The sequence below is a fragment of the Stenella coeruleoalba genome, assembly GCF_951394435.1.
Source record: "Stenella coeruleoalba genome assembly, chromosome: 2".
Classification (NCBI taxonomy): domain Eukaryota; kingdom Metazoa; phylum Chordata; class Mammalia; order Artiodactyla; family Delphinidae; genus Stenella; species Stenella coeruleoalba.
In genome coordinates, this window is record NC_137147.1 from 8,816,309 (window position 1) to 8,840,490 (window position 24,182).

General features: G+C 50.9%; 1 protein-coding gene across 1 annotated transcript in view; it reads left to right on the forward strand.

Moving 5' to 3' along the window:
• Window positions 1-5,714: 5,714 nt before the first annotated feature.
• The window catches only part of SYNE3 (spectrin repeat containing nuclear envelope family member 3), a 90,568-nt gene continuing 72,100 nt past the window's right edge, over window positions 5,715-24,182 (forward strand). The window contains exon 1 of the mRNA XM_079914424.1: window positions 5,715-5,846. The gene's annotated coding sequence lies outside the window, so the exon portion shown is untranslated. The remainder of the gene's footprint in view (window positions 5,847-24,182) is intronic.

A 24,182-nucleotide genomic window follows, 5' to 3' on the forward strand; every position in this document is an offset into this window, starting at 1 on the left:
GAGTTAATATAAGTAAAGTCAGAGGACAGTGCTTGGCACATAGTAATCCCGTAATAGATGTTAAATATCATTATTATTGTCCATCATTCAAGATGTAGCTCACGTCTCACCTTATCCACAGTGCCCTCCCCCAAACACTCGAGCCTTCACTCCTCTCTCCCGTTTCTGGATTCCACTAAGAGTCGATTCTGTACCGTGCTGTCTAGCATCCGATGACCTGCAGCGCTGTCTTGTTATTTCAAATGTTTCAGTCTTAATGTTGCTTCCCCAATAGATTGTAAATTCCTGATGGTAGGAACCATGTAGTTTGCTTTTGTTGAATTTCCACAGCTCACAACTTCCTGGTCCTGGGCAGTTACTAGACACTTCAACATCCTTGGAGTGTGTTCATCACTACAAATAAACAGGAAAAATTCTGGTGGTGTGGTATTGTATACAGGTACTATAACTAACAGTTAAAACTTAAGTGTAATGACTTACCTTGAACCAAAAACCTGTACTAAATGTTCATAGCTGTTTTATTCACAATAGAACCCAAGCTGAAAGCAATCTTGAGGTCCTTCCACAGGTAAATGGCTAGACAAACAATGATCCATCTATACTATGGAATACTACTCAGCAATAAAGAGATATGAACTCTTGATACAGTGACAACCTGGATTAATCAGCAGTGAATTACACTGAGTGAAAATAGCCAGTCCCAAAAGGTTACACATGATTCCAAGGTTATAAATGATTCCATTTATATAACATCCTTGAAACGGCAGAATTGTAGAAATGAAAACAGGTTAATGGTTGCCAGGGGTTAAGGAGGGGATGAGGGCAGGAGGGGGGAGCCGCATGAGGGACCCTGTGGCGATGGAAATACTCCGTATCTTGATGGCATCAGTGTCAATATCCTAGTTACGATATTGTACCAGCTACTTTTGCAAGATGTTACCATTGGTGTAAACGAGGTAAAAGGCACAGGGGACTCTCTCTGTATAATTTAATACAACTTTATAATCTACAATTACCTCACAATTACAATAATCCACAATTACCTCTATAATCTACAATATCTAATTAATTAAAAACCACTTAAGATGTTCCTTAAGCAAAAGCAGAGAGAATAGATGGGCCTGCTCACTGATGAGCGGAATATAGCAAGGCTCTTTCAGAAGGATTTTATTTTTTAGGAATAAAGATGGCGACTTTACCTTAACATTTTTATTTCTGTTATTACTTATTCCTTGGAGTATAATAATAGTAGTGTTTAACAGTCATGCTAAATGACATTATTATCCAGTACAATCAAGATTCACATTGGTTTTTAAATTGGGAGGAGTAACTTAGAGATGATCTTTTCCAGGTCTCTCATTTCACAGATTCAGAGACTCAGAAGTGACCCAAAGTTACACAGCTAATTAACAGCATTAACAAGGGCTAGAACCCAGTCAACCCAGGATCCAGTCCTGTGCTTCTGACGCACGTTATATTTTTATTTTATAAAAGCAGCACAATTCAGAAAGAGAAAGACAAATACCATATGATATCACTTATATGTGGAACCTAAAATATGCTACAAATGAATTTATCTACAAAACAGAAACAGGGGGCTTCCCTGGTGGCGCAGTGGTTAAGAATCTGCCTGCCAACGCAGGGGACACGGGTTCGAGCCCTGGTCCGGGAAGATCCCACATGCCGCAGAGCAAGTAAGCCCGTGCGCCACAACTACTGAACCTGCGCTCTAGAGCCTGCGAGCCACAACTACTGAGCCCACGTGCCACAACTACTGAAGCCTGCGCGCCTAGAGCCCGAGCTCTGCAACAAGAGAAGCCACTGCAGTGAGAAGCCCGCGCAGCACAACGAAGAGTAGCCCCCGCTCGCCTCAACTAGAGAAAGCCCGCGCGCAGCAACAAAGACCCAACGCCGCCAAAAATAAATAAATTTATTTTAAAAAAAAAAACAGAAACAGACCCACAAGCATAAAGAACAGACTTGTGGTTGCCAAGGGGGGATGGGGGAGGGGTGGATTGGGAGTTTGGGATTAGCAGATGCAAACTGCTATGTATAGAACGGATAAACAACAAGGTCCTACTGTATAGCACAGGGAACGATATTCAGTATCCTGTGATAAACCATGATGGAAAAGAATATGAAAAAGAATGTATATATATGTATAACTGAATCACCTTGCTGTACAGCAGAAATTAACACGTTGTAAATCAACTATACTTAAATAAAATTAATTTTTAAAGCAGCAGCATAATTCGTGTATGTAGCGGAATAGCCTGAATTACTCCAGTTACCGTGCTCAGTGCTTGAGATGACTGCCATCCGGCAGGGGTGCCCCTACTCAGTTACTGGGTGGCAGCTGCCAGTGGGGAAGGCAGCCGACTCAGAGAGGTTGACAAACCAGGCTGGTGCATCCGCTCACCCTACGAGCACACAGTAGGACTGGAGGGGGAAAAGACAGACTAACACTAGGAGAATTGGCAAAGGAGGAAACAAAGAAGGAAGCAAATGAGAGCAGAGCCAGGATGAGAACCAGCTGTCCACGCCCAGATTGGGATATCTCTGATGAGGCGTCACAGAAATGGCTACCCCAGTGCAAGCTTTTCATCTATGCGTAGCCAAGAGCACTAGGTAAGTCGTCACCAAGGGGGAAGCCAGGCTAGGGATGGAGAAATGGGAACATAAATTTCCAGAACACCAATGACCACCCTTGGACCCTGGGCAGGGTCCTTCCTTCCTGCCCTCTTGCCTCAGTTTACCCATTCGCACATGAGGGGTTGAATTAGTCAGAAGAGCCATTCCGGCTTTCCTTGTTATCTTTCTGTAGAGACTGAACACACAAACAACTAAGAATCACACAAACTAAGACTTGAGGATTGCTGTTGAGGCTAGCTAGCCAAGGCAAATGTGAAACAGACCTGAATAACCTCCCCAGGCCTTTTAAATTGGCCCCTGCTTCCAGGTGAGTGGTGGTAGAGATGCTGGCCACAGGGAAGAGACGTGGAGAAAGAACAAAAAATTTCACTCTTGGGGAGACTCTTCAAACGTTGCACAAACAACCCCCATCGCCAAATGAGTCAGTTTCCAAACGGCATCATTTTAGGGCCTCCTTGTGGCTCCTTCTCTGGGCCACGTCTGAAAGGGAGGCTGGGTGGGGTTTCCTGTGCTCAATTGCAGAGATGACAGAGGGGCTCTCCCGCCTGCCTTTGCCAGAATGTTCTTTCCAGATAAGCTTTCATTTCCACTCCTTTCTGTAGCAGTGGGTAATGCTGAAGACGAAGTTTTTATAGCCTTCCTACTTGCAAACTCCCCCATTCTCCCGCATTGTTTATTCAACTTTTTTCCCTTCCACGTGGACTTAGTGCTTGAGATGACTGCCATCCGGCAGGGGTGCCTCAACTCAGTTACTGGGTGGCAGCTGCCAGTGGGGAAGGCAGCCGACTCAGAGAGGTTATCAAACAAGGCTGGTGCATCCGCTCACCCTACGAGCACACAGTAGGACTGGAGGGGGAAAAGACAGACGAAAGACTGCCATCTAATGAACAAAAAGGAAGCTCCTGTTTTTATGTCAGGCTTAAGGAAAGCAATGGAGGACTATACTGAAAGCACTAGGCCCTGTAAGGGTCAAGCTAATAATAAAACTAGTAACGTCTGCATGGTATTTTGCAGTTTATACAATATTTTTATCCCATGTATTCTCACCTATGAAATGTTATTGCTATCGCCATTTAACGGATGGGAAAACCAAGGTTCTAAGAGGTTACCCGGCTTGCTAAGGTTCCCTCAGTCAAGCAGCAGAGCTGGGCCTGGGATTTGGGTCTCTCAGCTCTGACAGGTGCTCTGTAGTGAGAAGAACAGTCCATCTGTGTACCACACTACCCTGTTCAGGCTACAGCCCCTTGGACACAGAATCACTGCCCTGTGACCTCCTTTCGGGTGATCGTCCGAAAGAATGACTCATTCTTCTCCATATTCCCAGGGACTAGCACATAGTAGGCGCTCAGGAAATGTCTGATGAAAGACTGAATAGGGAATTCCCTGGCGGTCCAGTGGTTAGGACTCTGAGCTTCCACTGCTGGGGGCCCAGGTTTAATCCCTGGTTGGGGAACTAAGATCCCACAAGCCACATGGCTCAGCAAAAAAAAAAAAAAAAAAGACTAAATAGCTGTTTCCCAGGAACCACAGTGATCCTACTATCTCCAGAGCAGTTCACCTGAGCTGGGTGCTCACAATACCAGGCACAAAACCATTCAAGAGAGGTTGTTACTATTAGACCCATTTAACAGAAGAGGAAGCTAAAGTTGAGTAATGAGCTGAAAGTCGTTAACTTGGGCAGTTTGGCACCAGAGCCTGAGCTCTTGACTCCCCACTGCGTCAAACTGTCTCTCACTGCAGGAAACTGACTTGAAGGGCCTCACCCTTTCAGGAGCGTTGGTGGATCCGTCTTCATCCTCGTGCACATCACCTGACCTGTTTCCGTCATGAGAGAACTCAGGAAACTTTTCTTAATTACCTGGGAGATCTTTGCAGAGATTTCACTAGCAGATACATATGACCGCATTTGGAAAAGCAAAGCACATTATCCAGATGCCCAGTATTATAATAATTGTTGACCGCTGTCTGTACCTTCAGCTAGACTGCTGCAACCCCAAAGCCTGCAGCAGCGTATCAGCTGGAGTCAGGATGATAATGACAAACATAACTGGACACCTCGAACAATCAAAGGGCAAGGATGAAAGAGGCCCTTTGTGTGTTATCTCCTCTGACCCTGTGAATAATTATAACTGAGTGAATGGGTTCTGAGTTAAGGAAGTGTGGCTGACACTCAGGCATTCAGCTCAGGCTAGGTCTTCCCAGCGTTAACGCTGAGCTTTGGCATCCTTCTACGTTGCCCTGCATTTGGAAAACACACACACACACACACACACACACACACACACACACACACACTCAAAGCAGCACAAAGTCAGAGGCAGATAAGATTTAGACTCTGCTGTAAGGTTAAAGACTTGGAGTCCCTGGATCAGGGGTTTGCGAACGCGTGGGAGGAAGTGTCCGCTGGGGGGCGGGTCGCGCGGGGAGACCGAGGGGAGGCACATTCTAGCGCCTCGGGTTTATAGGAGGTTGTTTATGGGTGGGATTCACATTCCTCGTGACTCACCCCCCTCGGCATCCTGGGGGTCTCCCGTCCGAGCCGGGGGCGCGAAGATCCCTCGCACGGTGGCTTCTGGGACTGTGGGGTGGGAGGGGCCGGATGGGGCGCCCCCTCTGTCAGGCTGGCTGATAAGTGTCACTTCCTCCTCGGATTTCGCGCCTCCGGGAGGGGTGCCCCTGCCTTTGCTCCCATCTCGGCTCCCAGAGGGCAAGACCTCCCAGGTCCCCAGCCTCCTCCCCAAGGCTTGACGCACAGAGGAAGTCCGCAGATCGAACTTTCCCCCGGGGCGCGGCAGCTCCGCGCCACCCCCAAGGATGAGACCCGGGCGGAGGCAGGCGCGGGGCGGGGCTCGGGGCGGCTCCCGAGCCGGAGAGGGCAGCCCCGGGCGCGGGGCCTGGGGTGAGAGTGGCGACCCCCCACGGCAGCGCTCCTTCCGCCCGCCGGACTGGGGCCGAGCCTCGGGGGCCTCCGCCGAGCACGCGGAGCCCGGCGCGTCCCTCTCTCGTCCCGCCACTTTGGCGGGGCCTGGGGGCGGCTCCCTTGGCGGGTCCCCAGAGGACTGGGCGGGGCGGGGGCGAGTGTCCGGGTCCCGCCCCGGCCCCGCCCAGCCCGGAGCCTCTCCGGACGCAGGGAGGGGTAGGGTGGTTCTGCCCGGAGTGCCCGCGGCACCGCGCTCCTGCAAGCTCCCGGCCGGGTAAGTGGCTCGGGACCGGGAGGCCGGGACGGGGACCGAGAGGGTCGGGTCCTCAACCCCCCGGCCCAGCCGTGGCGCGTCCCTCAGGGATCGGGGTCGCTGAAAGTCAAGGGGACCCGGGGAGGCGCGCCCGGCTCGGGGGCGGGGGCCCTGGCGTGACAGCTGCGGGCGGGCGGGTATTTTTAGTTTAAACCCAACCATTTCCTGCCGCCTGCGAAATCCCCTAGCCTTTCTGCTCCGCAACCCTGGAGGTTCCGTCCCCAAGAAAAAGCCCTTAAGTCCAGGGCAGCGCGTCCCCGGAGGGCCGGGCGCCGCCTCCAATCTTCGCTCTGCCTCCGCTTGGGGCGAGCGGACCTGTCGCTGCGGGCTCGCGCCGCCGCGTGTCCCCGGACCGGGCGGTAAACGCCGGCGGGAATAGCCGCTCCGGGCGACCACGAGCTCGCTCCGTAGTGCCTGAGAGAGCCCAGAGCCCACGGTAGGAAGAGGAAGTCGCACCGCAGGCAGGATCAGTTTCCTTCAGAACCCCCGGCTGTGCAGCCTTGCGCAAGCTTCTCAGCCTCTCTGGGCCTCATCCCACATCTCTAAAGAAGGGGAGAGTGAGGGCAGAAACCTCTTGTAGGGCCTAAGGAGCCCCGAAGGGATGCTGACTCTTCTTAGAATCTTCAGATCTTGACTCCAAACAGTGGATCTGGTGGACGTGGCCTGTCGGTCATCCCAGGAGCAGTGAGTGCCCAGTGCAGCCCACTGACCTCCGCTTCAAAACTCTAAGGCGGGGAACTCCAGCTGCGGTGGGGTGATACTAAATGTTATTGTTTTATCACTTTGGCCCTGAAGCTCTGGCCCAAGGCTGCCCTGGGACCCTCTCCCTGGTTCCTCCCGGCACTAATGAGGGGCCTTTTACAGCCAAGGGCTGCCAGTGGGGGAGCCTGATGTGCCCGGGGTGGAGGGCGGGGGGCATGCCTCATTTCACATGAAGGAGGGCAGGAGGAGACAGTGGGGAAAAGTGACTCTCCTCCCAGTAAAGGGAGCATGTCACAAAATCGTTGCCCTTCTGAGCCTGACAGGACAGCCTCCTTCATCCAGAGGAAACAGGTCCAGAGAGGGGGAGTGATTGGTCCAGAGAGGGGGAGTGATTTGCCCAGAGCCACACAGCCAAAAACAGAACTTGTCTCTTGAAGGGTCCAGCCCTGCCTCCTGCACAGCCGGGACAGCCAACAGCTATCAGAGGTCAGAAGCTGGGAGGCAGAGGGGGAGTGCACTGTGCCAACAGGCTGTTTTGCCCTGTTTCCTGTAACCATGCCCCAGCGGAGCTCTCTGACACGTGTGGGTCTGTGCATTCCTCAGGCAGCCGGCCACAGCTGTGCCAAGCCTGCTGGCCCTGGGGCATCATTTGCAGCCAGAGAGGCCCCTTGGAGGGCAGCTGGAGGGGGTGTGGGCTGCGAGGGCTTATTTCTGGAACTCATTCCTCTCGCTGGGGTTCCTGAGGAGGGGACCCGAGGATTTGCTGGCGGCACTGAGGGGAGCGGTGGGAATCTGGGCTCAGGTTTCTGCCCCAGGGTGCAGGCTGGCCTCTAGCCCACGCAGGCACCCTTCAGGGGAAGTTTGAGTTCCTTCTGTCTCCTCGGGAACAAACCTCTAGCCCGGGTGTTTTGCATGTTTTCCCACAGCCAGGGACCTGTCCTTGCCTGGGTGGCCACTCTGCCTTGTGATGCAGAAACCTGGGGCGGCGACTGTTGGGGGAACGTGGCTTAGCTGCAGGGTGACCTCCATTCTGGGGAGGCAAGACCGGGCAGGTCCAGCACAACCTCCAAAGTGCCCTGGAGCCCCTGGGTGCCCAGTGGGCAGTAGGGCCTCCCGTATTGCTCCGCTGTTAGAAATGAGGGTGGACGTCAGACTAGCTGTTCCAGCCCTGCCTTAGCCTTTTCCCAGCTGGGTGATCGTGGAAACGTTACTTCACCTTTCAGAGCTTCAATTTGCTTCCCCACAAGAAGGGATGACCATAGCGCCCGCTGAGAGAATGAAATGGGACTTCTCTTCAACAGTGTTCCGTGCGGTGTCAGCCTCAGCACATGGGAGCAGGTGTCACATTTTGGGGTGATGGGGTCTGGTTAGGACACCTGAGTTTCCTCCCCCTCAGTTCCACCCTCTCCCCCTCTGTCTTGATGTCCCCATGTCTGTCAAATGGCAGGTGGCCTTGATCATCTCCCTCCGAGCTCTTCTGGCACTGAAAGCTGGTCCTTGACCCAGGGAGAGATTTGAGAGGCACCAGCAGGGGACTCCAGGGGACTCCGGGCTCTTAGGCAGCATTTCCTGTCTCTCACCTCCTAGGATTCTGACCGCAGGCAAGGCTGCCACTCCTGGCCCAGCGACAAATGAGGAGAGAGAGTCAGAGGCCAGGAGTGGTGGAGGCAGGATTAGAACTCGGGGCTTTTTTCTTCATTCCTTTTCTTTCCTCCTTCCCCTTCTTCCTCTTCTTGTTTTTAATTGAAGTATAGTTGATTTACAATGTTGTGTTAATTTTTGCCGTACAGCAAAGTGATTCAGTTATGCATATATATGTACTCTTTTTAAAAAAATTTTATTTATTTAATTTTGGCTGCATTGGGTCTTTGTTGCTGTGCGCGGGCTTTCTCTAGTTGCAGTGAGCGGGGGCTACTCTTCGTTGGAGTGTGCGGTCTTCTCATTGCAGTGGCTTTTCTTGTTGCGGAGCACGGGCTCTAGGCACGTGGGCTTTAGTAGCTGTGGCACGAGGGCTCAGCAGTTGTGGCTCGCGGTCTCTAGAGCACAGGCTCAGTAGTTGTGGCACACGGGCTTAGTTGCTTTGTGGCATGTGGGATCTTCCCGGGTCAGAGCTCGAACCCGTGTCCCCTGCATTGACAGGTGGATTCTTAACCACTGAACCACCAGGGAAGTCCTATATATATATTCTTTTCCATTATGGTTTATCATAGGATACTGAATATAGTTCTCTGTGCTATACAGTAGTACCTTGCTGTTTATCCATTCCATATATAATAGCTTACATGTCCTAACCCCAGCCCCCACTCCATCCTTTCCCTAGCCCCCTCCCCCCTGGCAACCACAGGTCTTGAACTCAGGGCTTTTGACTTGATGCTCTTCACTCCACCACACTGCCTGTCTCAGACAATACAAGGACAGTGTTATACGTCAATTATCAGGAGGACAGTACTGATGAGGCAGGATCCAATCAACATTAAGACATTGGCATTTGCTGGAAGAAGTGGATTCCAAACTTTTTTTTTTTTTCCCGTAATATCTAACAGTAGCCCAGCTGGATCACAGAGAGAGGAACCTGGGAGGAGCCGATGGAAGTTGGGGAACTGTCTGTCCACCCTCTCGGCCCCTACCCACTGGCTAAGGAATCTTTGCTTCAAGACTTAAGGATGAATTCCCTGGCAGTGAGAAGCTAGGAAGGAGATGGGGGGACGGGCGGTCCTGGCAGCAGAAGCCTTGATTTTGTCATCATCAAAACAGAGTTAAGGGCTTCCCTGGTGGCACAGTGGTTGAGAGTCTGCTGCCGATGCAGGGGACACGGGTTCGTGCTCCGGTCCGGAAAGATCACAGATGCCGCAGAGCGGCTGGGCCCGTGAGCCATGGCCGCTGAGCCTGCGCGTCTGGAGCCTGTGCTCCGCAACGGGAGAGGCCACAACAGTGAGAGGCCCGCGTACCGCAAAAATAAAACAAAAAACCAGAGTTAAGAGGCCCCAACACCTTCCTGTGGGATTGCTGGGTGGATAAATGAGAAAACTGGGGACAACACTCAGCAGACTGCCCAGCATGGTGGGGACACACCAGAAAGAGGCGCTATCGTGGTTTTATTGTTACTAATCCTCCTAATGTCGCTGCAACAATGTAGCGTGGCCTGCACCTCTTGCCTGGATTTCTAGGCCGCAGATCTGGCAAAGGGAATCCTAGCATACCCAGAATACTTTGAAAGACTCAGGGGAAAGGCAGAGGCTGCTCAGGAAATTCGAAAGGTCAAAACATGAGCACACTGACATGAGTTGATTAACATATATACATCCCGTGTAATATATACATGAGATGTAAAATGGTGGCAGAAAGCAGGAAGGTGATTACCTTAAATAAAAGTCAAGTGTCACCTTGGGCTGGGGGGAGAGGAGACTGGGATTGAGAGGGTCATGGTGGGGGGTGCGGGGTTATGAGGGAATTCACCTTGTAATTACTTGTGAGTACAGGTATGTTTCATGCACCCCTCTATACCTAGATCCTGTTTCATAAAGTTAAGCAGGTTTAAAAAAAAAAAAAGGCAAGGGAATGATAATGCAAAACCAAGGTGGCCATCTTTGGTGGGGGAGAGGGTACAGGGTCAGCCTGCTCCATTCTCAGTGGGCTCCACTGTTTCTGTGGGCTCGTGGGCATTATTTAAAAATATTTTTATGCTTCATCACTTGCAAATAAGAAACATATAAACATATACAATGTATATAATATGTAGATGTAATACATATATAATGTAATACAATATATATTCCATTGTTTATATATCAAATCGTACATACAGGTAAAATTAGAAGGTAATATAGAGCATTTTCACAAAGCTGTCTTAGAAAATCACACTCTTCCCAGAGATTCAAATGTTAATCTTCCTGGGTTTAAAAAATGGAACCAACACAAATCGTGTTGTATAACAGACACATGGTTCCTCATTGAGTAGAAGTGGTCTCCCTCTTCTGAAGTCATAACAAGAGAGTGACTTTCACACTCCACCATCTCAGATGATTCAACAGGGTTTTTTAAGTCCTGGCCTCATGATTTATGCTTCTGAAATCAGAAAATCCTGACGTATTTGAGCTGGGAGGGACCTCAGGTCCCCTGGACCCATCCGCTGGCTTTACGGCCGAGGGAATGTGAGGCAGGTAGTTAGAGAAGACAGTTCGCTCTGTGCTGCTACACATATGTGACTCTCATCAGGACACCACCCACCACACCTGTGCTGCTACTCCTACTAGTACTACAAGGCAGGGAAATGGGTGGTATACCTGAGATTAAACTGATGCGATCGTTTCAATTTTAAAAAGTCAGAAGAGAGCTACAAGAAGCGGTGACCACAGCACTTCCAGGACTTACGCGGACAGAAACATACAAGCAGTGCCTTTCCTCTTGGAAGCCCTCTTAGGGTTCCTCCTACTCTTCGCAGGGCATGCTGGATATATTTATAAGTTATCAAAGCAATTTTGTGCCATGGATGTGGTGATCCCCAGTTTTCAGTCGGGGAAACACATTCAGAGAGGTTAACCGTCTTGCCCTAAATCACATGACAGGTAATTGATGAGGCAGGAGTTTCACCCCAAGGGAGTACTAAAGAGAGGAGAGACTGTTTTAAGTGTGCTGTGTGTGAGCACACCCTTCACTCCTCAGATGCCGAAGCCCACCGTGGCCGCTGGTTGAACTCTAAGTCAAGAGTTTTATTTGAGATCTGGAAAGGGCTGAGCCCCTCCCAAGTGACATTTGCTGAAATAATGCAGCAGGGCTGACTCACTGGGGGAGACTCTTTCCTCGCTGTTGCAAAGAGCTGGCCTCTCTGTGATGCTAGGAGGCGCCCTCATTCACAGACCTGTTTGACCTTCACCTGGGCGGGTCTCCGTTTCCTGCCCTTTAAAAAGGGAGGTTAGAATTAGGAGATCTCTAAGGTGCCTTGAAGTCTGAATGTTTCCTCTCATCCAAGAAGCACAGCCTCACAGTAGGTATTTGGGGACCTTCAGTCTGGCCGCTGCAGTCTGCCCCCCTGCCCCTCCCAGGAGGGGTCAGGTCACTTAATCAGGTGATTCCCTGTTTATCTGCCTCCAATGTCCCCCCGCCCCCCGCCCCCTTGCTCTAAGGATTAAGTCCCAAGCCTCCAGCCTGGGAGGAGGCTCATGTTTCCCACCTCCAGACTGTGCTCCAGAGGTTACCTCTGCCCAGCTGTTACCTCCCCACCAACACCTGGCTAGACATCACCTCCTCCTAGAAGTCTTCCTCAACCACCTGGTCAGGGTTGGTGATTCCGTTTTCATGGTCTCATTGCGCTTTGCAAGTGATAGGTAGCTTTCAGTTTTCGTGTTGATTTCCTGCTAGATTATGACCTCCTGGAGGGCAAGGATAGAGGATTATTTATTCTCACATCCCAACCAGAAAGAGCTTATTATTATTTTCATTATTATTATTTAGCGAAAAGGCTTTACGGTTTAAAACAGGATCTTACAAACTTGAGGGGAGCTGATGTTCACATCACCCCTGAGTGTAGCGGTCAGGGCACACGCTAATAATTCCCAGGACACAGAGGAGAAAGGTGACCCGAGGCTGGGGAGAGAAGGTGTCACACGCCTTCTCTCCCTTTGTGGCCCTCTTCAGGGGACTTTCTCCTTGGAGAACCGTCCATTTTCCTGGACTCTCCGGGGGCTGGTCCTGGAACTCTGGACACGTCTCTCGGCCTCTCTGGGACTCAGACCTGCCGTCTGTTCTCTCCTGTTCACGCCCAGTGTTCGGCGGGTCTTCCTTCTTACTCCTACCCCTGCGTGAAGCGTGCCTCCCCCGGGCCTTTCCTTTCCGTGCTGCTCCTTCTTTTCTTGGAAATCTCACCTCACAGTCACAGCCTCCAGGGGGTCATCCTGCCCACCAGTAATGCCCATCCCATCCCCTGCCCCTCTCTACCATGTCCTTACCTCCCTGTTTTATTGTCTCTCTAGCACTTAACACTACCTGAAATTATCTTAGTTATTTATTTACAATCGAGTTTAGCTTCTGTCTCATCTACCTGAAAACTCCAGGAGGGTGAGATTGTTTTTCTGTCCCCAGAGCAGCCTGGCCATAGTAGCTGCTCAACACATATTTACGGAACGCAGGAATGAATGGACCAACGAATGAATGAAAATGTCTAAGCTGATGGGCTGGATGGGATGCCGTGAGCCCCCTTGCCTGGTGTGTCATGTCAGTTAACATCTGTTCAGCCCTTACTGAAGCTTCTCTGCGTTTCTCTCTTTACCTTCACAACGATTCCATGACGTGTGCTCTGACAGTCCTGTTTACAGCGAGGTTAACTCACCTGTCCTCAGCCAGCTCGCAGTGAAGTTAAGAACTGAACTCAGACTAATTTATCCCAGAGCTCATGCAGGTCTACACTGGCCTTTCCGTGCTGGGAGTGCACTGGGCAGGACGCGGTGAGTCAGACCCAGGACTCAGGCCTCCTTACTAGGCTTCTAGTTCTTTCTCTGCAATCCCCAAAGGCTCTCACACTGCCAGGCCATTCCTCAAAGGAAATCCTCTCTGTGTGGCTAGTGTCATAGGGGTTCAGGAATGCCACGGGTTCCCCAGAGCTGGGGCCCACCCTGGAGCATCCTGCCCTGCACACGCCATTTGCTAGCTCGGACCCAAGGAACTCCACCTGCGGCTGGCTCGCCAGCTGCCCGAACTTGGTGACCACAAGCCGGTGGTTGTAGGTTGGATGTGAGCCAGTGGGGTTGCCAGGTTACATTCCTTTCCTCAGAGCCAGGCTGCCATCGAGCCTGGTTTACGTAATTGGCCTGTTTATCGGTTTGTTGATTTCAAACTCAACTTTGCTCAGAAATAATTTTAGAAAATGGATTTTTTCAAAAGTCCATCTTGTGGTGTCTCATCCCCATTTCCTTCTGGATAAAACCACCTGAAAGCTTAAGTCTTTGCTCGTTGCTGCTTACTCCCTTGGGGAAGGGAGGAGAGGTCTCCGTAAGTTCCTATATTTGTCCCCTATTGGAATCGGCTCCTGGCTGGAGCCAACTTTGCTTCGGGAGCCATAGAGGCACACGTTTGTGCCAGAGAGCTGGGCCCTTCCACCCTGGAAGCTGCTCTCCTTGGGCAGCTGCATTCCTTCAATGCGCTGACTGAGATGGACATGTCCCTGCCCTGGATGGGAGCAGTCTGGCTTTAAACAGACTGTCCCATCCCAGGGACTATGGCTCAGCTCCCAGGCAGCTGGGAGAGGCCCCATGATGGACCCTTTAATTTTGTCCTTTTGGGCCTCAGTTCCCTTCTCTGCAAAGTTGCGGGGCACACGTGCTACACTCTTCACCGCGCTTGGTATGTGTGAGCGGGTATCGGAAGCCACAAAACCCCGCCTGGAGCTAAGGGATTGTTAAACGCTAGTGTAGCCCGCAGAGCAAGGTGTCACCTGTCTTCCTATGCAAAGGACAGTTAGACCTTCTACTTTGCCTGATTTTTCTCTGCTCCTGGGCCTGAGGTGTGGAGCCGGCAGCCTGGAATGGTGACGTCAGACAGACCTGGGCTGAGACCCTGATTCTGCCACCTGCAGTGGGGTCTTGGCAAGTCACATAAGCTCTACGGGCCTGGATAACTCGCCGGTTCAGGGGGTCTGGTCACACCTTCCCTGCAGAGCTGGTGTGAGGGGCAGATGTGATCCCAGGTTTACGAGTCATTCCCAGCTCCAAGCAGGTGCTTGGTCCAGTTCCGGTCTCTTCCTTCTCCAGCCTTCCCGAGCGCTCCCCGTTCCCCCGAGGCTCTCCCTAGCTGGGAGGTGACTTTGGTGACAATTTGGGTCACTTGGAAGGGAGCTCGGCACTTCCGCCTACCTCGGCCCCAGCACTGGACTTGTTGGGTCCAGCGCAGCTGCTGGTGAGTCAGCCCAGGCTCAGGTGTTCTTGGCCGAGGCCCGTCCAGGGGGGGCGTGATGGGCTGGAGTCGACCCAGCCTAAGCCTGTCCCCTTTGGAGGACTCTTATTGGGGTATACAGGGTGCAGACCGCATACCTCAGTCATTCGTTTCCTTCCCAAGGTCCCAGCCATCCCTAATGGCCAATGCAATTTTGTTCTTTCATAGAATTAGTTATGGGAAAAAAGTCAATGTCACCACTCCAGGCCCTATTGTCTGACTCCCAGTCTGGCCTCGGGGTCCTTTTCAATACAGCCAGGGAGCTTAAACTAGGTCAGAGCTCTGAGTTTGGACCAGGCGGCTACTAGTAACTGACAGGATGACTGCGGTGCGCTAAGTGAGAGCACAGGTGACATAACTCCCTTCTGTCTTCCTCTCCATCTTCCTTTGGACTTTTTCTTTTTTTTTTTTTTGGTACGCGGGCTTCTCACTGTTATGGCCTCTGCCGTTGCGGAGCACAGGCTCCGGACGCGCAGGCTCAGCGGCCATGGCTCACAGGCCCAGCCGCTCCACGGCATGTGGGATCCTCCCGGACCGGGACACGAATCTGTGTCCCCTGCATCGGCAGGCGGACTCTCAACCACTGTGCCACCAGGAAAGCCCAGACTTTTTCTTTTTAATCCTTCTGATTATCCTGTGTTCTCATAATCACCTGGGCGCCGCCTTCGGCTAAAGGGTGAGTCTCTGGACCTGGGACCGCTTATCTGTATTTTGTCAAAGCTCCCCAGGTGGTTCTCGGTGCACAGGGATGGTTGCGAAGCACAGGATTTTGTGCAGAGACCGTCTCCGTGTGGAGCTAATCTGGTCTGACACCTCTCTGACACACGCCCACCTCTCTTTATGTGCTGACCACCAGATAGAGAGAAATAAATGGCGTTTATAGTCATTGCATTTATTCCTTTTGATGTTCTATACACGGCGAACGCTCCTCACCCTGGCTTTCTATTTAAGGTAAAAATAAAAGGTCTCCTCTTAAAATAAATTTAAGTTTCAACGGGTTGAATTTCTTACAAACGAACGAGAAAAAATAATAGTGCAGGTGTCCCCAGATGTGGCCCAGATCATGGATGTGGGCTTCCCTGGTGGCGCAGTGGTTGAGAGTCCGCCTGCCGATGCAGGGGACGCGGGTTCGTGCCCCGGTCTGGGAGGATCCCACATGCCGCGGAGCGGCTGGGCCCGCGAGTCATGGCCGCTGAGCCTGTGCGTCCGGAGCCTGTGCTCCGCAACGGGAGAGGCCACAGCAGTGAGATGCCCGCGTACCGCAAAAAAAAAAAAAAAAATCATGGATGTGATGATGCACAAATGGCCAAAGTGTGTAAAAACATGGAACTAGATGACTTCCAAGGGCCCCTCAAAGCCTGGCTTCCTGATGGAGCCAAGGAGTGCTCACCACAGCTGCCCTTTAAACTCTCCCGAAGCGAAACAGAAAGAGAATTTCAGGTGAACAGACCCTGCCTGACCCCAGCCAGCTTTTTCTGCTTGTGTGCCGGGACCCCTACCTATTATCACTGGAGAGCTGGCCTGTGTGCCTTCTTTCAGAGTGATTGTGAGGTTCCTGTTGTCTTTGAACTGTCTTCTAGGGATTCAGGCCATGGCAGCCCCTGGGGAGGGTGGAACCCAATCCAGGATCCAGGTATGATTCCGGTACCGTCTTGAAGGGCATGGGTAGGTGGCTCCAACAATGTCCCTGACGGTGCTGGGAAGACCTCACCTTAGTGACAAACACTACCTGAGTGTCTCTAAGTAAGGGGAGCTCCAGAGGGAAAACTGCTGAAGACACGGCTCTCAGCATTTGGAAAACTTTGCCTGATCAGCCCATTCTGGATATCAGGGACTGCCTACTATTATATTTCCTGAAAGGAGTAGTAAGGAGTCTTCTGGATTCTCAGACCTGGAAGAATGCTATGCTGATAGGTAGGGTTGGGGTGAGGTATTTCCCTTGAGCTGATAGAACAGAGGTCAGCAAACTTTTTCTGTAAAGGGACAGATGGTAAATATTTTTGGCTTCATGGACCATTTGGTCTCCATCGCAATTATTCAGTTTTTCCATTGTATCTAGAAAGCAGCCGTAGACACTTTGGAAATGAACGGGCGGGCTGTGTTCCGATAAAACTACTTGGAATTTGCATTGCATGTAATTTTCACCTGTCATGAAATATTACTCTTCTTTTGATTTTTTTCCAACCATTTAAAAATGAAAACATCACTCAGCTGGAGAGCTGTACAGAAACAGGCAGTGGGCCACAGTGTAGCAGTCCCCTGCTCTAGAAACCTTCCCTGCAGTGGAGGGTGGACCTTAAAGATGTAAGTCACTGTTACTCATTTCAGTTCTTACAAATAGGGCGCTGAAACAGGTCTGAGTCTCATGTCTGTTAGTTAAAGTAGAACCTAGTATTAGTTACTGTACTTAGTTCACTTATCAACAAATATTAGGTCTAGTGGTGAAGACGGAGGGAGAGCACTGGTCCTGGGCTGGCTGTGGAGCCTTGGGCAGATGGCTTAGCCTCTCTGAGTCTCAGTTCTTTCATCTGTAGAGGCAGTAATAGTGGGACCGATCAAATCAATGCCAGACAGTTCACTTCTGGCACATAGCACAGCCTTCACGAAGGTCAGCTATTTCCTCTCACTTCCATAGAGTTCGAGAGTACAGGGATGCTTTATCCCTTTATCCAGCAACCCTGCACAGTAGATCTTATTTAGCACTTTATGGAGAAAGAGGCCCAGAGAAGTTACAGAGCTTGACCAAGGACACAAGCTAGGAAAAAATGGTAGAGCTTGAAGACTGTGACTTGAAAGACCTAGCTTTCTCTATGTGATGCCCTTGCAGACAGCCAGACAGGAGAATAAATCTACTTTCTCTAGGGACTTGTGGAGGTGGTTAATTTAACGATCTTTTCCTCTAGAGCCAGGCTCTTATAACTCCTGCATGCTGTGCCTCAGGTTCTTGGGGAGACCAACATCATTTGGGGGACCTCACAGCCCTCTAGCAGTTTGGGGAGGCACCAGGCTGAGGGGTTTCTGTGAATATTTTAGGGGGAACTTTGTTGCTCTGCATGGAGCTCTGGTTTAGAAGCCCCAGCATGGAAACAGGCATCTGGACAAGATTTTAAGTTTTCCTGAGTCCTCCTGGGAGAGAACGTCTACGGTGTGTGTCTCTGCAGGGCTAGTAGGGAGGGTTCTAGAAGGCGGGATTTAAGTCAGCTGGTTTTGAATAATGGAATCATCAGGATCTTGGGAAATAAATAGCAGAGGTGGATTCCTGACCAGTTTTATGCCTTGGTTTTCCCTTCTGTATAAGGGAGATGGAAAAGTCGTCATTAGCTGCCTGTTTCTTGAGCCCAGCACGTGTGTGTTGGACGCCTGCAATGGGTCTCACTCTGAACACACAAAGGAAGTCTGGGGAGGAAGCCTGACCTTGGATAGGGGAGGCCTCGGGAGGCAAAACTCAGACAAGGGAAACAGTGAAGGGACCAGAGAGCCTGCAGCAGCCTGGGAAGGCGGCCGAGCCAGTGTTTTCTGTGCCCCTGCACTTGTCTGAAGACTTAATCAGAGAAGCGAGGAACACAGGCATTAGACTCACCCATCGCTGTGCCCTCTGTTCCCACTCGGTTACCCGGGGAAAAGCTGCCCTGGACACTGGCTGCTAAAAATCCAGCCCTCACCTGTGAGTGGCTGAGAGGTTGGCGGGAGGGGTGTTGGGAGGGGACATGCAGGTGGAAGTAAGTGTGACCAGCTGTTCCCAGTTTGCCCAAGACTGAGGGGTCTCCTGGGACACAGGACTTTCGGAGCTAAAACTGGGGAAGCCCTGGGCAAACCAAGACACTTGGGTCACCCTAGTTAGTCAGAGTCTTGCCATCCCGACCGTGGCGCTGGGCAGTCTGGGTCACAATGGACAGTGTAAGAGGGGTCACCTGCCCCCTGAGCCTCAGTGCCCCCTCAGACTTGATTGCCCCTCCTCTGAGCTCCCAGATCCCCTGTGCACGCAGAATCACTGGCTCTGCTGTCCCCCGAGTCTGTGAGCGCGTGAAGACAGAAACCACCCTATCCTCGGGCCAGCCTCTGCCTGTCCCTGAGCACAGAGCAGGTAGTAAGTGCTGTAGGATGAAGGAATGAGGGTTGAGGGTCTCCGCCTTCATTTCCTCCGTGCTGGGGACAAATTACTCAGATGCCAATTCGTGCTTTGCTACTTTGCACATGCTGTTCCCCGTCCTGCATGCCCTTCCCTCCCTTGGCAGTCTCTCACCACGCTGTGTCCGCTCTGAGCTGAACCTTAACTCTAACTGGCCTTCTCTGTTCATTCGTCTTCCCCTCCCACCCCCGACACGATGAGCTCCTCAAGGGAAGGTCCCAGCTTCGTATTTTCTCAGCTGCACTTGGCACCTGTGAAGGTTTCTTGAACAAATGAGTGGCGCTTTGTTGTAGAGCAGCGATTCATTCATTCACTCACCAACTCCTTGCCGAGGGACTACCGCATGCCAGGCGCTATTCTAGGCAGAGGGACGGGAGCAGTGGACACGACTGGCAAAACTTTTGCTCTGATGGAACTTATATTCTAGAAGGTTCTAGAATCATCTAGCTTCCACAAGCAAGCAATAAGTAAACAGACCGTATCCGAAGGTCACATGTCCTGGCCAGTTGCTGCCAGGCTGGAGGTTGCAGTTCCGTGGAGGGGAAGTGATTCAGGCCCAGCACGTGTGGCTCCCCTCCTGTACATGCAGAATGGACACACCTTCCCCTGAGTGGTGGCGGCCCTACTGTTGAGTGCGGTCAGCTCGGGGAGGGTGACACTTGCCTTTCATGCAAATCTTGCAGGCCATCAGTCCTTGCAAGAAAATCCGCTAAAGCTAGCATTGTGCAACAGGAGGGGAAAAACACATTTTAGGAGGTCATGTGCTGTTTGTGCCGGGTGTGGGAGGCCCCGTGTGTCTGACCCCGGTCCCCAGGGCGGGAGTGCAAAGAATGGGGCTCACATGCTGACCGCCTCTCTCCCCCAACTGCGCGGTGACCTTGCTGGGCAGCAGCAGGAGGGCCATGGGCTCTGCTAAGGGATTGTTGGGGAGCCCAGATTCCTCCAGGAGGAAAGGGATTAAACTCCCTCCCATCAGGGGGATAAGGAGGGGGATGCGCTTGGTCAGCTTCCAAGCGCTGCACACAACAGTAAGCTATTGTCTGCTGGGAGTGACGGGGAGCTCAGCCCTGGACACAGTCCCCTCCGGGAGGGAGGAGTGGAGTCCGGCAGGGCCAAGTGCCCCATGCCCGGGAAACACGCTGCTCCCCAGAGCCCCAGGTGGCATCTCCCTGCTGCCTGGGTACTGGTAACCCCTGGTCCTGAGGTCCAAGGGGCTTGGGTGGCACCTCTGTGTCTGCAAGGATGTGACTCACCCCTGCTGGTGACCCCCTCATGTTGCCCCCCACCCCAGAGGGCAAAGACTGAAGACTTAATCAGTCCCCAAGGCCGGTGCCCTTGGCTTCACACAGACACATCGTAAAACTGGCGTCTTGAAGCCTGGGAAGGAACTGGCATGTGCTAATTATAATCTGCACAGCCTGTTACCGATTGACCTTGGACTCCTGGGAGGTGAAGGCTCCTGGGGGAAGGCTTAGTGGTGCTCTGAGGCTTCCAGATATCAGGCACGGCATCGAGATAAGGAGGATGAACTCTTCTGGATAGCTCAGTGGATACCACCTTGCAGCTCCAGCAGAGCGCGGACAGTTTTAAACCTCTTGGGCTCTGCTAAGGGGCTGTTGGGGAGAACAAGGCAGCAGGATACCTTCTGTATGACCTTGGGCAGGTCACTGAACCACTTTGATTTCTTTATATAAAGAAGACAATCATTCCTACTTAACAAGAGGTGAGAGACCTCAATAAGCTGTGTGTAAACACCTAACATGGGGACTGCCACCCGGTACATGCTTAACAGTGTTAGTTCCCAGCCCGGTACACCCTGAAAAATCCTGGAGGGCTCCCTGGAGGCAGTGGTGCCAGAACTGATGAATGAATGTGGGCAGGCAAAGAAGAGCACTGAGGGGGGAAGCCACATGCTATGTACAGGGAGCCCCAGGGAGCTCTGGTTCAGGAAGAGGAGGTGGGAATCGGTGGGAGGTGAGGCTGCGTAGATAGATGGAGAAGGACCTCAACTGTCCTGGGACACGTTGTGGACTTTCTCAGGTACGGGCTGTGGAGCCTTGGAGGGATTAAGTCAGAAGGGCCTTTGACTCTGAACCCTAAGTGCCCCTTTCTGCCAAAAAGAGAGGACTCTGTTCCCTCTGCCTCCTCAAGACTCAGGGCCCAGGGGCTCAGGCCCCAGGAAGAAGCACGCTGGGCCTGAGCCCCTGTGGGGACGTGGATCTTCCCAGGGGTTCGGCCAGGGCAGCCCCGAGAACTCCCTTGCTCCGAAAACTCCCATTTGGAACAAACCCTGCCTTCTTCTGGCTGTTCTTCTCACAGCTGGGGTGCCATTTATTAAATGAAAGTGGGGTTCAAGTTGCTCTGTATCCTTTTATAAACCAAACCTGAAAACCATAGGAGGGTATTTTTCTTAGGTGAGCAGTAAAGCGTGCTGGGTTTTCTAGTCTGCTTTGATCCTGGTGATGACACAGACCCAGGGTCAGCAAGATCCTGCCTGTGTGGGTCCTGTGGGTCCTGTAGGTCTGAAAGGCACGTCTTTGTATTGAGGGCCAACTATACCCCAGGCTCAGCGCCAAGCCTTTGTTCGTTTTTTTGGTTTTGTTTTAAATTTATTTATTTATTTTTGGCCGCGTTGGGTCTTCGTTGCAGTGTGCAGGCTTTCTCTGGTTGCGGTGGCTTCTCTCTTGTTGTGGAGTATGGGATCTAGGCTCGTGGGCTGCAGTAGTTGTGGCACGTGGGCTTAGTAGTTGTGGCGCACGGGCTTAGCTGCTCTGCAGCATGTGGGATCTTCCCGGACCAGGGCTCGAACCCGTGTTCCCTGCATTGGCAGGCGGATTCTTAACCATTGCGCCACCAGGGAAGCCCAGTGCCGGGCCTTTGTATGCTTGCTGGTGCCATTGGTATCCTCACTTTACAAACAAGGAAACTGAGGAACAGAGAGGTTAATAAACTTGCCTGGGGTCACACAGCTAGTAGATAAAGAAGCCAGATTCAGTCCCACGCTGGCCATACTTCATGGACTACGTTTTCTATACAGCATAATGTGAAAGCTGAGCTTCCTAATTCTAACTTATTTTAAAAAGTCGAATGGAACTGTGAAATCTCTTGTTATTAGAATGTACGCAGTCTTAAAGTACTTTAATTTTTTAAAAAACTACTACCACCTTAAAGAAATTGACATTTAAACAATGTGCCTATGATTCCAGTGCTCTAAGAGAACCTTCTACGTTTTCCTGTGTTCCTTTCAATCTTTATCTTTTCTCACACAGTTTTTGTATAATTTGCACAGTAGGAGTTGGCAAACTGCAGCCCACAGCCCAAATGCCACATGATTTTGTAAACAAGGTTTTACTGGAACACCGCCATGCTCATCATTTACATAATGCCTATGGCTGTTTTCACGCTACAACTACAGATTTGAATAGTTGTGACAGAGACCATCTGGCTTACAAAGCCTAAAATATTTACTGTCGGACCCACTCCAGAAAAACTTTTCAACCATTGGTCCAGAGGGCAAAGAGTTTTAATTGAAGTGTAGTTGATTTACAATGTTGTGTTAGTTTCAGGTGTACAGCCAGGTGATTCATTATGCTTTTTCATATTCTTTTCCATTATAGTTTATTACACGATAGTGAATAGTAGTTCCCTGTGCTATACAGTAGGACCTTGTTGATTATCTATTTTATATATAGCAGTTTGTATCTGCTAATCCCAAACTCCTAATTTATCCCTCTCCCCCCTTTCCTCTTTGGCAACCATAAGTTTGTTTTTTATGTCTGTGAGTCTGTTTCTGTCTTGTAAGTTCATTTATGTCATATTTTAGAGTCCTCATGTAAGTGATATCACATGCTGTTCGTCTTTCTCTGTCTGACTTACTTCACTTAGTATGATAATCTCTGGGTCCATCCATGTTGCTGCAGATGGCATTATTTCATTCTTTTTTATGGCTGAGTAGTATTCCGCTCTGTGTGTGTGTGTGTGTGTGTGTGTGTGTGTGTGTACCACATCTTCTTTATCCATGCATCTGTCGATGGACATCTAGGTTGCTTCCATGCCTTGGCTATTGTAAATAGTGTGCAACTGCTCTTTTTTCTCTTCAGACACAGCATTATTCCATGGTGTTAATCGTCACGTTTCTCAGTGTAAATGGCCCAGGATATTCCACGGGATGGATGTCATCAACTTTCCTTAACCATTTTCTTTTTGCTGGACAGTTAAGTAGCATCTTTTCTTTCTCAATATTTATCTAAAACATTTATACAGCACCTACTGGTTACCAGCACCATTTACCAGTATAACTCACTTAATCAGATCAGTGATAAGAAGTTCATACTATTATTACTTCCATTTTACAGATGAGAAAGTGAAGTCAGAGGAGTTGAATCCACTTGACTGAGGCCTCATTGTTTTTCAGCAGCAAAGTTAGGCCTAAATCTGCTCAGCCAGTTGGCTCTGGAGTCTACATGCTTAGCAGCTGTTAGGAAGTGTCCTGGAAGAGGTAGGCCTTTGTGACCGTGACTGTGTGTGTGTGTGTGTGTGTGTGTGTGTGTGTGTGGTGGGCGGAGGGTGTCCAGCGCAGTGACTCACGGGGAGTGAGCCCCACCCTGCCCAGCCCAGCCTAACCACCCAACATCACCCAGATTTGGTTAGTCTCTGGTCCTCCTTGTTACACACCAGGCAGCTTCAGCCATGTGACCACAAACTTTGTTTCTTTGTGGAAAACAGCCCTGAAAAGAAGGCCAGCTGCTGATGCCGAAGAGAAAAATGAATTCTCCCGGTCAGAAGAAGACCTCTTGGGCGGGATAATACTGGAGTAGGTTAGGACTCTGCTTTGTGGCCAGGGGGGTACACATCTTGCTCAAATGTTAACTCAGTCATAAGTTTGCAAATGTTCTAGCCGAACTGAGAAAAACAACAAAAATGTGACATAACTGTCCAGCAAAATGGAAATGATTAAGGAGAGTTTGTGACATCCACCCCAGGGAATATTCTGGGTCATTTACAAGGAGAAACGTTGATAATTAACACCATGAGTCTGGTGTAGCGCTAGTCAGGGGGCCTTCGGGAAGCTGATGAGACCTGCAGACCTTGCCAGGAGAATAAGCCTGCACACAAGATGCTGCATAAGATGTCAGGAGGCTCTGGGAGCCCTCATAGCCTAATCCAGGGGGTCTCACCCATTGTCGGGGAGGGGGGCAGGTTAACACCCCTGGTCCACAGAGACATTTTGTGTTTTCTTAATAAATGTATTTATTTAGGCTGTGTTGGGTCTTTGTTGCCGTGCACGGGCTTTCTCTAGTCGCGGTGAGCGGGGGCTACTCTTCGTTGCAGTGCGGATTGTCATGGCTTCTCTTGTTGCGGAGCACGGGTTCTAGGCACGCAGGCTTCAGTAGTTGTGGCACGTGGACTCAGTAGTTGTGGCTCGTGTGCTCTAGAGCTCAGGCTCAGCAGTTGTGGCCCACGGGCTTAATTGCTCTGTGGCATGTGGGATCTTCCTGGGCCAGGGCTCGAACCAGTGTCCCTTGCATTGGCAGGCGGATTCT